Raw genomic sequence first — 12,749 nt, 5'->3', positions numbered from 1 at the left:
ACAGGAGATATTGGGGGGCGGGGAGGAGAAACTTACTCTTTTGCTTGGCCAAAGTCTGGCCTCATGCAAATGCTGGTTAAGGACGTGTTCTCAGGATGTTGTTCCTGATGGACTCCACTTGATTTTATTCTGCTTTACTCTATTATAATAAAATATATAGTCACATGAAATGGTATTATCTGAATTTTCAGTTGCTTAGGAAGTGTCCTAGAGCATTGGGAATGTGTACACTCAGACTTGAAAGCTAGGATGCTGTTAAGTGCTTATACTGCATTTCTTTTGTTTTTTCCCTCCCCCAGATTTGGGTATTCTAGAGACAGGAGTTGGCTCCTGTTGTTGTCTAAGATGCCATTTTAAAGAAACACTATTTTTCACACCAAGTCAGGTTCTCAATGGTCAGGAATACTACCACACAGCTGTACACAGAATTGGTGGGAAGCGTGCAAATATTACTGAGCTGTTACCATCCAAAATCCCAGGGTCATGCAGGCAGCCGAATGCACACTGACTCCAGGCAGGATGAAAAATCCCATCAGATCTTTGACATCATTGTCTCCAATCCCTGATCTCCAATCCCTGAGGTCAAGGTGGCCTCCAGGAAAGAGCTAAAAATCCACTGTCGGTCCAAAGTAAACCAGGGCACTGCATTTTAACAATAGCCAGAGAGCCTGAGAATGAAATCAGGCACTTGGCAAATGTCTTCACAATGACAGGCAGATTTATGCTTAGAAAATTGAAAGTGGGATGAAAGTGGTGATACTCAGTGTGTAGGCGAGGTATAATGGACGTCCCACATGCAATGTATCCATATGAGATGGGTGTTTCACTTTGATGAACCAAGTGTAAGCTTCCAACCAAGGTATTAGACAGAAATTTGAACTTGAGTCTTTTTTACAATCTTTTCTAGTGCTATAAACTTGAGTAACTTAAACTGCTTTTTGGGCAGGCAGGCATGTATGCAAAAACTTATTAAGATTATTTCTGTAAGAAAAGTATGCATCCATGAGGCTGTAATTGTTAAGCTGCCTGTGTAACCATCCAGCCATTTGTATGCTCTGACTGGGAACCTTAACTGCTGTAAAGTTGATACACTTATATAGTAACCAGTCTGGGGCTCATGTGTGATGGCATCTAGACATTCATTCCAGTTCCAAACATTATTAAGGGGACAGTCCTGTAGATGGGTGACAGGTTCCCCACAAAAAAGGCCTCTGGGTCCAACGGCAGCTGAGTCTTCAGGAACTTCTGTGGTAAGCATTCCAACTCCAGTGGAGTAAAATGGCAAGAGAATTACTGGGAGAAGAACAAGGGCTAAAATATTCAAGAGTGCGAGGACAAAATGATGTCAGATTCCTGAACAAAAGATCCTTAGCTGCTGGACTGGTGATATAAGTAACAAATAAATGGTGAATAAATAATGAAGAGAAAAATGTCATTAAACAAACTTAATTCCCTAATGTCTGCTACAACGTTTATGTACACTACCACTGAAGAGGAATGCAGCCAAGAATAGGTCAGCTGGTTGACAGGTGAATTTATACCAAGAACCACAACTTGTGGCACCTCTTCATGGTGAATTGAGGAGGAGGAAGAAGAGGGAGAGTTGGCTACCATTTGTGCAAAGCCTACAACAGAAGGAAAAAAGAGCTAAATATGGCAATTACTCCAAACACCATTCCAAAATTAAACCGTCCTCACCAAGCCAGTCTGCAACCAGCCAGTGCAGAACCTACATGTCCAGCATCCGCAGAGGAACCAAGCTGCCTCTGGTTTCCTTCTCACCACCGTGGCTATAATTTGTTATTGTACTCACAGTCCAATGTCTTTGCCTTATCTATGAAACACAAACAAATGTCTTTTTAGTATTCTTAGCTTTCAAGCAAGATCCATGTGATATTAGCAGTGATATCATCCCTTGTCTCATAACCTCTTCTAAATCCAGCTTGAATTTCTAGAAATTCAAGCTGTTTTCAAATAATCTTTAAAAGAACATTTAAAAATAATCTGTTCAGTGGGGTGAGGGAAATTGGAAGAATCTGTTCTGGAAAACAATGTATTTGAATTTTGTAAATAAACTAATATCATTAAAATAAACAAGCAAACAAATAAATAAATAAAATTTTATAAAAGAAAAAAATTAATCTGTTCCAGATCTCTCCAAAGTTCTAAAGAGCAAAAATGTCAGTTTAAAGACTAAGGTGTACTTGGCCCAAGCAATGTTCCCCCCCCCCAATTGCTTCCTATGCATCGGAAAGTTGCAGAGTAAATAAAGAAGACCAAAGAACAATTGATGGCTTTGAATTGTTGTGTTGGAGAAGAATATTGAATATTCCATGGAGGGCCGGAAGAACAGATAAATTTGTCTTGAAGGGAATGCAAACAGAATGTTCCTTAGAGTCAAGGATGGATGGTGAAAACTTGTCTTGCTTACATTGTGTGAATTTTCAAAGAAACAATATCCTGGAGATGGGCATTGTGCTTGGGAAGGACAGTGAAAGAGAGAAGATCCTCAACAAGAAGGAGAAACATAGTTGATGCACATGGTCTTGAGTGTGGCACAGAGCATGAGATGGGGCAGGTAAGAACCAGGCTGGCATAGATCTGTTATTCATAGTATTGCTGAATTGTAGCCGACCTGAAACAACCACACGGTGTGAGTTGGAGAAATTAATTGTGTTTGCCCCTAAACAAACAGACTTCAGAACATTTGAAGGAACATAATAGGGAAAAGCATACTTGGAAAGAACGGTAACATTTTACAGTGTATTGTTATTTTTATTTACTCTTAAGTCAGAGCTGACTCGTAGCTGACACTCCTTGGATTTTCAGAGGCAGGAAATTGAACTGGAGAACGTTCATCTTTCCCACTAAGCAGCTGGCGGATCTGAACTGCCTGCTTTTCAGTAGTTAGTTGTCTATTAGTGTAGCTATAGATGATGATATAACAGGAGAGAAACTTGAGAGCGAGAGCAAGAGAGAGAGTGAGAGTGAGAGAGAGTTGAGGGAGGTTGTTAGAGAATGTGTATGGCAGGAGGTACAAAAAAAGCACATGAGTAGATGTTTTTGTCACAAGTATTGGTCACATTTTAATAGAAATACAATGCTGTACCTAATTTTCATTTAAGCATGAGAGAAAAAAAGAAAGCTTAAACAAAAGGTAGAATATATTTTTTATCTTGACATCCTTGGCTCATGAAATCAAATGAAATGTGTGCCAATGGTCTTACCAAGTGTTTAAAGTCCAGCTCTGCTTAAATCTGATTATCTGATTCTTCTCCTATCAGGCCACTTCTTACAGAAAGCCTATACCAACTACGCAAATGCTCCTTTCTCGGAGAATTGATGGATTTCTTTCACAAAATGATCTATAAAGATGCCAATACATACAGATCACTCTTGATGTGTGTACTCTGAACTCTTGTTGATCTTTTCTATAGGATCCTGTCAGCCAACATGTGAGATCATTCTGTTCAATCACTTGATACTGAATTATTCAGTAAGATCAAGAAATACTCATTTGATTATGTTGGCATGTAGGTATTTTGTTTTTTATTTTTTTAAATGGAAGATCTTACAGAGTCTAGGCAGGAAAAGTTCTACTGCCATTTAAAAAATGAAATAGATTTACTCGCCCTCCCCACCGCCCCCTCCCCTCCCACTGTGTAACATGAGAATTCATGCTGATCAGAACACAGCAGATTTGTGGTTGTGGATCTGGAGGCAAGGGTCATATACTTAGGAGACTGTGCATGAGAGGAGACAGGAGCAATGCCAACTGGGTTCAGCAGCATGAATATGCAGGTGACTGGAAGCCACAGGCAAGTTATAAGCTGGACAGGAGCCATATTTCTTACAGAGGGACCAGGCGTGCGTTAGACACAGAGCCAGCTGGTCACCCTTCAGGTGGCTAGCTCCAACAGAAAGCAAGCTTCTCAACACCAAGAAGATAATGGTTTTCTAGGGCATCAGAAGTGCTGTGTCTAGCCCCCATCCTGCAAGGTGCTCCTGCATGCTTTCTTGTGATAAAACTGCAGAACAAGGAAACAAAAGCAAGTGCTGCAACAGTGTTTAGACCTGAAGGCTTAGATATTGTTTGATGTGGCATTTCATGAAACTTTAATCACGAAATTCATTCACATTCATTGGAGATGAGTGGGCTGATAGCAACTGACAAGTGGCAGATGCCCTCTCAGCTCAGGGTGGTGATTTATGGAGGGGCTGAGAGCACGCTGCTCCTGGCTTCCCTCTGCACCCCCACTTAACAACTTCATTAATAACCCAGATAAACAAGCCATCTAGTTCATGAACAGCATTTGATATTAAATCGAGAGGTGCTGGGAATAGCAAAGAAATCTCAAATGGACAAAGATGCATGAGGAAGAAAAACTGAGAATGGTGACCCAAAGTAAATAGGTCAAGCCCCATATCATTCCTTTTAAATGAAATAATACCTAAGTTAGACGCTCATGTAGACACCGCAGTTTACTCGTGGTGGCAGGCATGAGAAGGAGAGTGGAGAGGGACTGATGGTTATGGGGCACTGAGTTTCTGTTAAGGGCAATGGGGAAATTCAGTTATGGAATTGAACACTATGATAAACAAAAGGAGTCCTGGTGGTGCAGTGATTAAACACTTAGCTATTAATCAGTCAGCAGCTCACACCCACTTGACATTCTCCGGAAGAATGATGTGGCATTCTGCTTCCTCATGGAGAATCATCTTGGAGACAATTCTACTCTGTCCTAAAGGGTCACTATGAACAAGCTCTACTCTGTCCTGTAGAGGTCACTAAGAATCATAACTGACTCCACGGTAATAGGCAACACCATTGACTTATACATGTGAAGGATGTGGAAAAGGCAAACAATTTGTTGCATATTTGGCTACCAAAACAAAACAAAATAATAATAAATGAGCATCTCTTTTAGTAAGGATGGATTTTCATTTGTTTTCCTTGCTCCTAACACATTGGAGGAAACAATGGAATGGAATTAACAGCTAGCCATTACCAACTACTGTTTTCAGATACTCTCTTGTAATCCTCTCCTTACCTTACTAGACTCTTCTACAAGTTACAAGCCTGTAACTGAGGACTGGGGAGAATAAGTAGTTGACAAAAAGTTGTACAGGTAGTTAGTTACACAGGTAGTAAATGTTTGCATTGGAATTTGACAAGGAGGCTGTTGGCCTTGGAAAGCCAGTGTTGCTTTATTCTTCTACCAAAGTGTGGTCCAGGGACCTGCACCATTAGTGTCAACAGAGAACTTATTAGAAATGCATTCTCTTAAGTTCTCTTCTCAATCCTACAAAATGAGAACCTGAACTTTTAGCAGATCCCTCAAGTGTGTGACAGGTATGTTAAGGACAGGCTGAGAAGCCCTCGTCCACATTGCTTTGCCTTTTGATGAATAGAAAGTTCTGCAATCATTCACTTCTACCCCAGCAGCAGCTTCACAGATAAGCCAACAAACCAGTTAGTTTTGGGTTGGCAACCTGCTGAGAATTTGGTAGGAATTTTTCTCCTCTACTCTACAGTCAACACTCTTGGTACCAGCAGCCAGGAAATCAAGAGATGAATTGCATTGAGAAAGTTAGCTGTCAGGGACCTCTCCAGAGCACTGAACAGCAAGGATGTCAGGCTGGAACTAAGGTGCACCTGATCTGGGCTATAATTTTCACAATTGTGTGATATGCATTGGAGAACTGGGCAGTGACGAGGGATGATAGAATGAGAATTGTTGCCTTTGAATATACTGTAGACAGCTAGGAGAACAAACAGGTTTTCCTAGAGAGCATGAAACCAGGCTGCTCCTTGGAGTTAAGGATTCTGACATGTCATCTGACATATTTTGGGCATGTTGCAAGGAGGGACTGGTCCTTGGAGAGGGACATCATGTTTGGGAGAGTGAACGGACAGCACAAGAGAGGAAGACCCTCTATAAGATGGATTGATTCAGTGACTGGGGTAGTGGGAGTAGGTGTTTCAGAAATAATGAGGTTGGCACTGGATGGAGCGGTGTTTGGGGCTCTTGTACATAGGGTCACTATGAGTCTCAAGTGACTAGACGGCACACAAGAACAACAACAACAACAACTCCACATATATTGAATCAGAACCTACATTTTAATAAATCCTCAGGTAATTCCTATTCTAAGAATCTCCTGACAATATATTTGACTCACTTGAGGATCTTGTTAAAATATACAGTGTAACTCAGTATAAAGCTCTGGTGTCCTAGTGGTAAGAAACTGCATTTCAATACCAAAGGCACATGGTTTGAATCCACAAGTTCCTCTTTGAGAAAAGTATGGGCAATCTGTTCCTGTGTGATTAACTGCCTCTGAAAACCTGCTGGAGCGTCAGCTATGCGTCAGTTCTTACTTGATTCTCCTCAACAACAATTCAATGTTTCTACAGAAGAAAAGTGACTTGTCAGTAGGAGGTCAAGTAGATTTCAACTAGTTTGAGGCCTTGATTCCAGTTTATGCCAGGTCCAGTGGCAACAACATTCTCAGTCAAAGTCATCACTTCCCATAGGCACAGGCACAGGCACAGGCACGCGCACTCTTATGGTCCTGCTCATCCAGAAACTGAATTATATTTCCAAAGTGTATTACAACTGTTACTTTATTTGCACCCTGTATGTGCTGATAATATAGCACTTCACATGATTGGAGACATTTCTAATTTAATTGTTATAACTTTAATTGTTTCCAGTTTCCAGTCATCAGCACCAGTTTCCATTGAGTCATTTCTGACCCACAATAATACCATGTGTATCAGGGTAGAAATAATTGTATAAGATTTTTCAGTGACTGAGGTTTTAAAAAAATACTCCGGTGCTTTTCTTTTTTAATAAAAAAATAAGCTTTCAATTTTATATCAGTTTGTTTACAAAGTTAATATATACTGTTTTTCACACCAGATTTTTCCCATATCCTTTAGCCATCCCTCCCCCCAACCCATCAAATTGTGTTACCCTATGATTATACCCCTCCCCCACCATCCTTTTCCTTCTGCTCCCCCTTGGATCCCCATACAGGTTTTACTAGTTCTCTTTCTAGTTCTACAAAAATGGTCTTACACGCTATTTGTCCTTATGGACTGAGTTAGTTCATTTAACATAATGTCATGCTTTTCTTCTTCTGAGATTCTTTGGAATGGACTCAAAGCTCTAACCTTTTCTTTTCAAGAACCACTAAATGATTTAACTATTTGTACCATGCAGGACTTCTACTTTCCCATTGTTGTTGTTGCTGTTGTTGTTATGTGCAATCAAGTGGCTTGAGACTCCTAGTGACCCTATGTCCAATAGTTCTGAAGTCTGCTCTGTCCTGAGCCCAACACATCTACCCCCATTACCCTAGTCACTGTACCAACCCATCTCATTCAGGGTCTTCCTCTCCTGTGCTGTCCCTCCACCTTTCCAAGAATGATGTCCTCCTCCAAGGATTGCTCCCTCCTAGCCACATGACCAAAATATGTGAGACAGAGCTTCAAAATCCTAGCCTCCAAGGTGAAACTTGGTTTTACCTTCTCCAAGACTGCTCTATTTGTTTTCTTGGTGGATCATGGTATGTTCAAGACTCTTCTCCATCACCACAATCTTAAGGCATTGATTCTTCTTCTGTCATCCTTAGTCATTGTCTAGCTCTCTGATGCATGTAATTGTGAAGACCATGTGCTTAGTCTCAAGACTGACATCACTGCTTCTCAGTACTCTGGAAAGGTTCCTGACAGCAGATCTACCTAATGCAATTTGCCTTTTGATTTCTTGACTGCTGGCGCTGTTCGATCTTGAAATCTGGAGGATGAGTCTGTTTTCATCTTTGGTTCCTTTACACTCTGTCAGAGGCTCATTTGGCCCAGAATAGATGCTCAGTAAATGCTTGTTGAATGTCTGAGTGAGTAAATGAATGAATTATGGGAAAGTATGTATATATGTGTATATATATTTGTATATTTATATTGTTGTTGTTGTTGTTAAGTGCCGCCGAGTCGTAGGTGACTCATAGCGGCGCTATGAACAGAACTCCTCAACACTTGTGTGACTTTCATCCTTTCTCCAGGTTCACACACACACACACACACACACACACACATTTCATTGTAATTAAGATAGAAACTCTTTCACAGATCAATTTGTATGTTTTCATTTCTGCTACACATTATGATTTGCAGTGGAAAACTGAAGTCATAATGTATTAATTTCCTATTCAGGAAATATTTAAACAGTCACGTTATGTACTGAAGTTGGGAGGTATCCATTTGATCAGATAAATATCTTATCCACACTAGTAGAGCAGAGAACCTGATAAAGTAGAGAAGACATAAATTGGAATAAATAATTTTAAGTTCAATAGAGATTTCTTGAGTTCAAACTTTGTGTCATGCCTTTGGGCTGATTATTGAAAAGGGGAAATGTGCTTAACAGGATTTCTGGCCCAGAGCAGATCACATCCTGTTAATACCAATATTAAATAGATTGTTTCTCTCCTGAAACAGCGACAGAGAAAGATAGATGTCAGGGGAGTAAAAGATCCCCAGTGGAGGTACTAAGCCAGGCAGGAATAAGGGCAGGTGGACTTTGGAAGAGTTTGCAGAAGGTGGTGATTCAATTGGTCTCAAAGCAGGAGTAGGACTTTGTTCTACCTCAAATTCAAGGTTTAACTTTTCCATTCTGTGGTGGCTTATGAGTTGCTGTAGTTTTGGAAGCACCAGTGTTTGAAATACCAACAGGGTCACCTAAGATGGACAAGTTCCATTGGAACTTTCTAGTCACGACAGAGTACAAAGAAAAATTTGGCAATACTGTTGAGGTCACGGGTGGGGTTCCACGGAATTAGAGTGTAGTGCAAGACCAGGCAATGTGGGTTGTAGGCTGGTCCTTCTGAATCAGAGGAAGCTTCAGTGGCACCTACCAACATGTGGTTAACCTCTGAGGGTTTGCCTTATGCTCTGCCATATTAAGGCCCCATTGTGGGTAGAGGAAATCCATCACATCTCCTGTGATAATAAAAAAGCTCATTTTGGCTGCATCCTCTGTGGCCTGAAATGAAAATCGCCTTAAATCAATGATGAAATATCAAGAAAACTTCTTCGTGTTCTCATAAGGTGTTGGTGGAAAGCTTTTGTTCGGACATTCCAAGGTACATGCGAGCAAAAAAATAAATCTCTCAAAGGAGAGATTAAGGAAGACCCCCCCCCCCCCATCACCTCTCCTCTATGTCTTCCTCTCCTCAGCAGAGCAACACTGTGATCTCATGGCGCCTTTTCTTATTTTAATTTGTGTTGTGCTTTCATAACTGATTTCTCCCAAGTTCTGGGGTTTCCTCTCCTCTCTGGTCTCCAGGATGTGAATTATGGGGAGTATGGAGGTCTCAGCGGCTTCATATGACTAACAACTTCTCATAAATACAAGCAGGAGCAGAACTCCGTGACGACTTTTTTGCTGCCTCTCCCTAAATCACATCAAATCCTTTAGTGCGGAGTTCAGGGAAGCCAAAGGTTATGTTCCTTTGCTTTCTTTTGTAAATATGTCACAGGGTATTGACCCCATGACTAACTCCCTGCACAGCTGGTGGTGGAGTCAGATCTGTGGTCTTTATTAAGATTTAAATCACTTAAAATCCCATTCCTCTCTCCCTGGTTTCAAACATAAAGAAGATTTACAATATTAAAAGTGCATTTTCTGTATGATTCCACTATTTCTTTTAAGAATGAAAACATTATTGACCTAGAATGTATAACTGACTAGGTCACAAAATCTAAAACACAGGTTGGTATCCTTTTTTCTACATAGTTCTCCATTTTGGCATTTTTCATATTCAGTGGAAATTATGCAGAACAGAAAGGTATGTTAGTTTGATTTATTTCCACAAAACCAAGTACAGTTGTCTCAGTAACTGCAAGGAGAGCAATTGCGAGAGTAGCACCTTTAGAGTAGACTTTGGTGATTTTCATATCATTACTAAGTAAAAATCTTAACTCTTAGGGTAAAAAATATTTGCATCTAGCTTTAATGGCTAAAGTTTGAGCAAATTTCCATCATTGGGTTTCATATTACCTAGCTTTTATGAACTCGACATATTTATTATGAAGTAATACTATAAATACTTAAAATTAAACTACAACTGTCAAGATGAATAAAATATGCTTTATCCTCTTTATGATTCAAAATGCCTCCTTTTATGGCTAGATTTGGTAGCTATTCATCCTTCAATTTCATTAATCCATAAAACATTTCCTATTTAATAATACAACACGAGAAAATGCAACCTTTTACGCTTTTAGTGTAATTTTGAAAGCAAAATTGTATCCACATGTCTGTGACTGCTTTGGCAAGAGAGGAGGAAGTACTATTTCCATCTGTACATGGGGAAGTTAGAAACGGAGTCTGTAGCATGTTGCACTGCTAACGACGTGTCTCTAGTGGTTCAAATCCATGAACCTCTCTGAGGGGCAGCAATGGAAAGTCTCCAACCATTAGAATTTGCAGCCTTGGAGGGTCACTATGGGAAGGCAATACAGTCCTTGACAGATTTGCCCTAGAATTTAATTCACACATTAACTGCTATAAGAAGAAAGTCCTGACAATCTCCTTCAAAATGGTAAAGACTGTTACTGTGACAATAGGAGAGTCATTAATGGTGTGGGAGGATCAGAAAAGCAGAGATAGCACATACAGCCAATGAACTCTGTAAAGGATCACAACAAGGGAAGATTAAATTGGGAAGAATTGACAAAAGAACAACACGGCAATTGCTATTAGCAAATAGGAACAAGATGTGCATAATTGCTCAGAAGGGGAAGGGGGAAAAGAGAAAGGAGTGGGAAAAGGGGAGAAAAATAGCAATTAACAACAGAAACCACAAAATATATGAATGAGTGTCTTAAACACAATGTGTATGGATGAAAAAGGCATTGCTCGGTGACTAATGAACCTAATCAAGCCCTGGTTGAGCATGCCTGGCCACAGGCCTCTCCTTTGCATTGGTGGTTTTAAACCTAAACGGGCAATTTCTAAGGGAGCTAGATGCACCAGAAGATCTACCTTAAGGGCATTTGATCTGAAGGTGGCATTTGAAAAAATAACTCTGGTGTATTTATTGTTTAAGCAGACAAAAAATTGTAATTGTTGATTTTAAAAAAAGCATTGATCAACAATAATTAATGATATAAAACACAAGGTATGTCAATGTATAAAACATAAGGTACACAAAGGATACCCAATGTATTTGAATGATTGCACAAAAAATTAATTTTTCTTTGAAGGAACCAAAATAGTGAATTAAAGAAAGCCCTATGGCTTATTACAGATCCTCTTGTGGATGAGGGTGCCTTGAGTCAGGGACTGATTCAAAGGCAATTAACCGCTATGTGGCTTTAGGCGGCTCAGTTAATCTCTTTGTCTCTGTTTTTTTTCCATGTGTACAATGAGGATAATATCAGCTAACTATCAGACAGTTTTAAGGATTAGAGATACTGTAAAAATAGCTACAATCATCTTTAGCTCCAAGTTGGTACTGAGTGAATATATACATCATGTGCCAAATAAAAGTATTTACTTCATGTCAAATAAATGCAAAACTTGATCCCATGCCTGATGCTGTGTTATCTATTGGAAACAAAATATTTAAAAGAAGAAATCTTAGTTCTTAATCTCAAAGTGCTCATGGTTTGGAAAGTGCAAAGGAGACACATCCATTACAGTGATTAAGTCAGGGCACGTTCAAACCCTCAAAAGTGTTTACAAACATCATCTTGGAGCCCCAATAAGGGAGTATTTTGTTCTGATTGAGACAAAGATTTAGAGGAAACAGGGAAACGTCAGGAGAATGCTTAAGAACATCTTGAAATATGAGCAAGTTTTTGATAAGTGAGGGAGAAAAGAATATTATAGGAAGAGCAGAGAACATTATAAAAGGTATAAAGTCACTAGACAATACAAGTACTATGATTTCTTGGAACAATGAGTATGTCAGGTTGGTAGAGGTAAGCTGGACATGCAAAATGGTGACAGGTTTTGAATACAAAGCTTCTGCCTTGGATTTTATTTGATAAACAATATGGGAAGATTGTTGTTGTTGTTATGTATCGTCTAGTCGTTTGCGACTCATAGTGACCCTATGTACAGCAGACCTAAACCCTGCTCTATCCTGTGCCAATCTCATTTCCTCTGACACACCCATCCCGATTACCCCAGTCACTGAATCAATCCACCTCATAGAGGGTCTTCCCCTCCTGTGCTGTCCCTCTACTCTACCCAGCATGATGTCCCTCTCTAGGTCATTAAATATTTTAGTACAGAGGTGATACAATTATATTTGAGTTTAAGAAGATAATTCTTCTGGCAGTGTGATAAATGAAGACAACGTGACAGCTTGAGGAACACTGTAAAACATCAAGGGTTGGCAAATGTATTCTATAAAAGACAATACAGTAAATAATTATTGCTTTGCAAGTCATACAGGGTCTGACACAATTGTCATCTCTGAACTGTTGTGGAAAAGCATTGACAGACCGTAAATAAACAAATGAGTTCTGTTGTGTTATAAATAAAAGTTTGTTTACAAAAAATAGGAGAGTGAAGATGGCGGCAGAGGCAGAGACAGTGTGGTGAGCTGCGGTAGTAGCGAACCACTTAAAGCAGGGCCATTATGGCCTTCCACAGACTTCGGCTTATTGATAATTGAACACTTAAACAGTTGATGACTGGCCCTCAGTGAAGATTGAAGCTCAACAACAG

General features: G+C 39.8%; 1 pseudogene; it reads right to left on the bottom strand.

Annotated features, from left to right (window-relative positions):
• Positions 1 to 449: 449 nt before the first annotated feature.
• The window catches only part of LOC102854456, a 13,409-nt pseudogene continuing 1,109 nt past the window's right edge, over positions 450 to 12,749 (bottom strand).

This window comes from Elephantulus edwardii, unplaced genomic scaffold (assembly GCF_000299155.1).
Source record: "Elephantulus edwardii isolate Elephantulus edwardi_28Jun2011 unplaced genomic scaffold, EleEdw1.0 scaffold00143, whole genome shotgun sequence".
NCBI classification, from domain to species: domain Eukaryota; kingdom Metazoa; phylum Chordata; class Mammalia; order Macroscelidea; family Macroscelididae; genus Elephantulus; species Elephantulus edwardii.
Note: the sequence above shows the minus strand (reverse complement) of the source record. Positions and strands in the feature narration are given on the sequence as shown.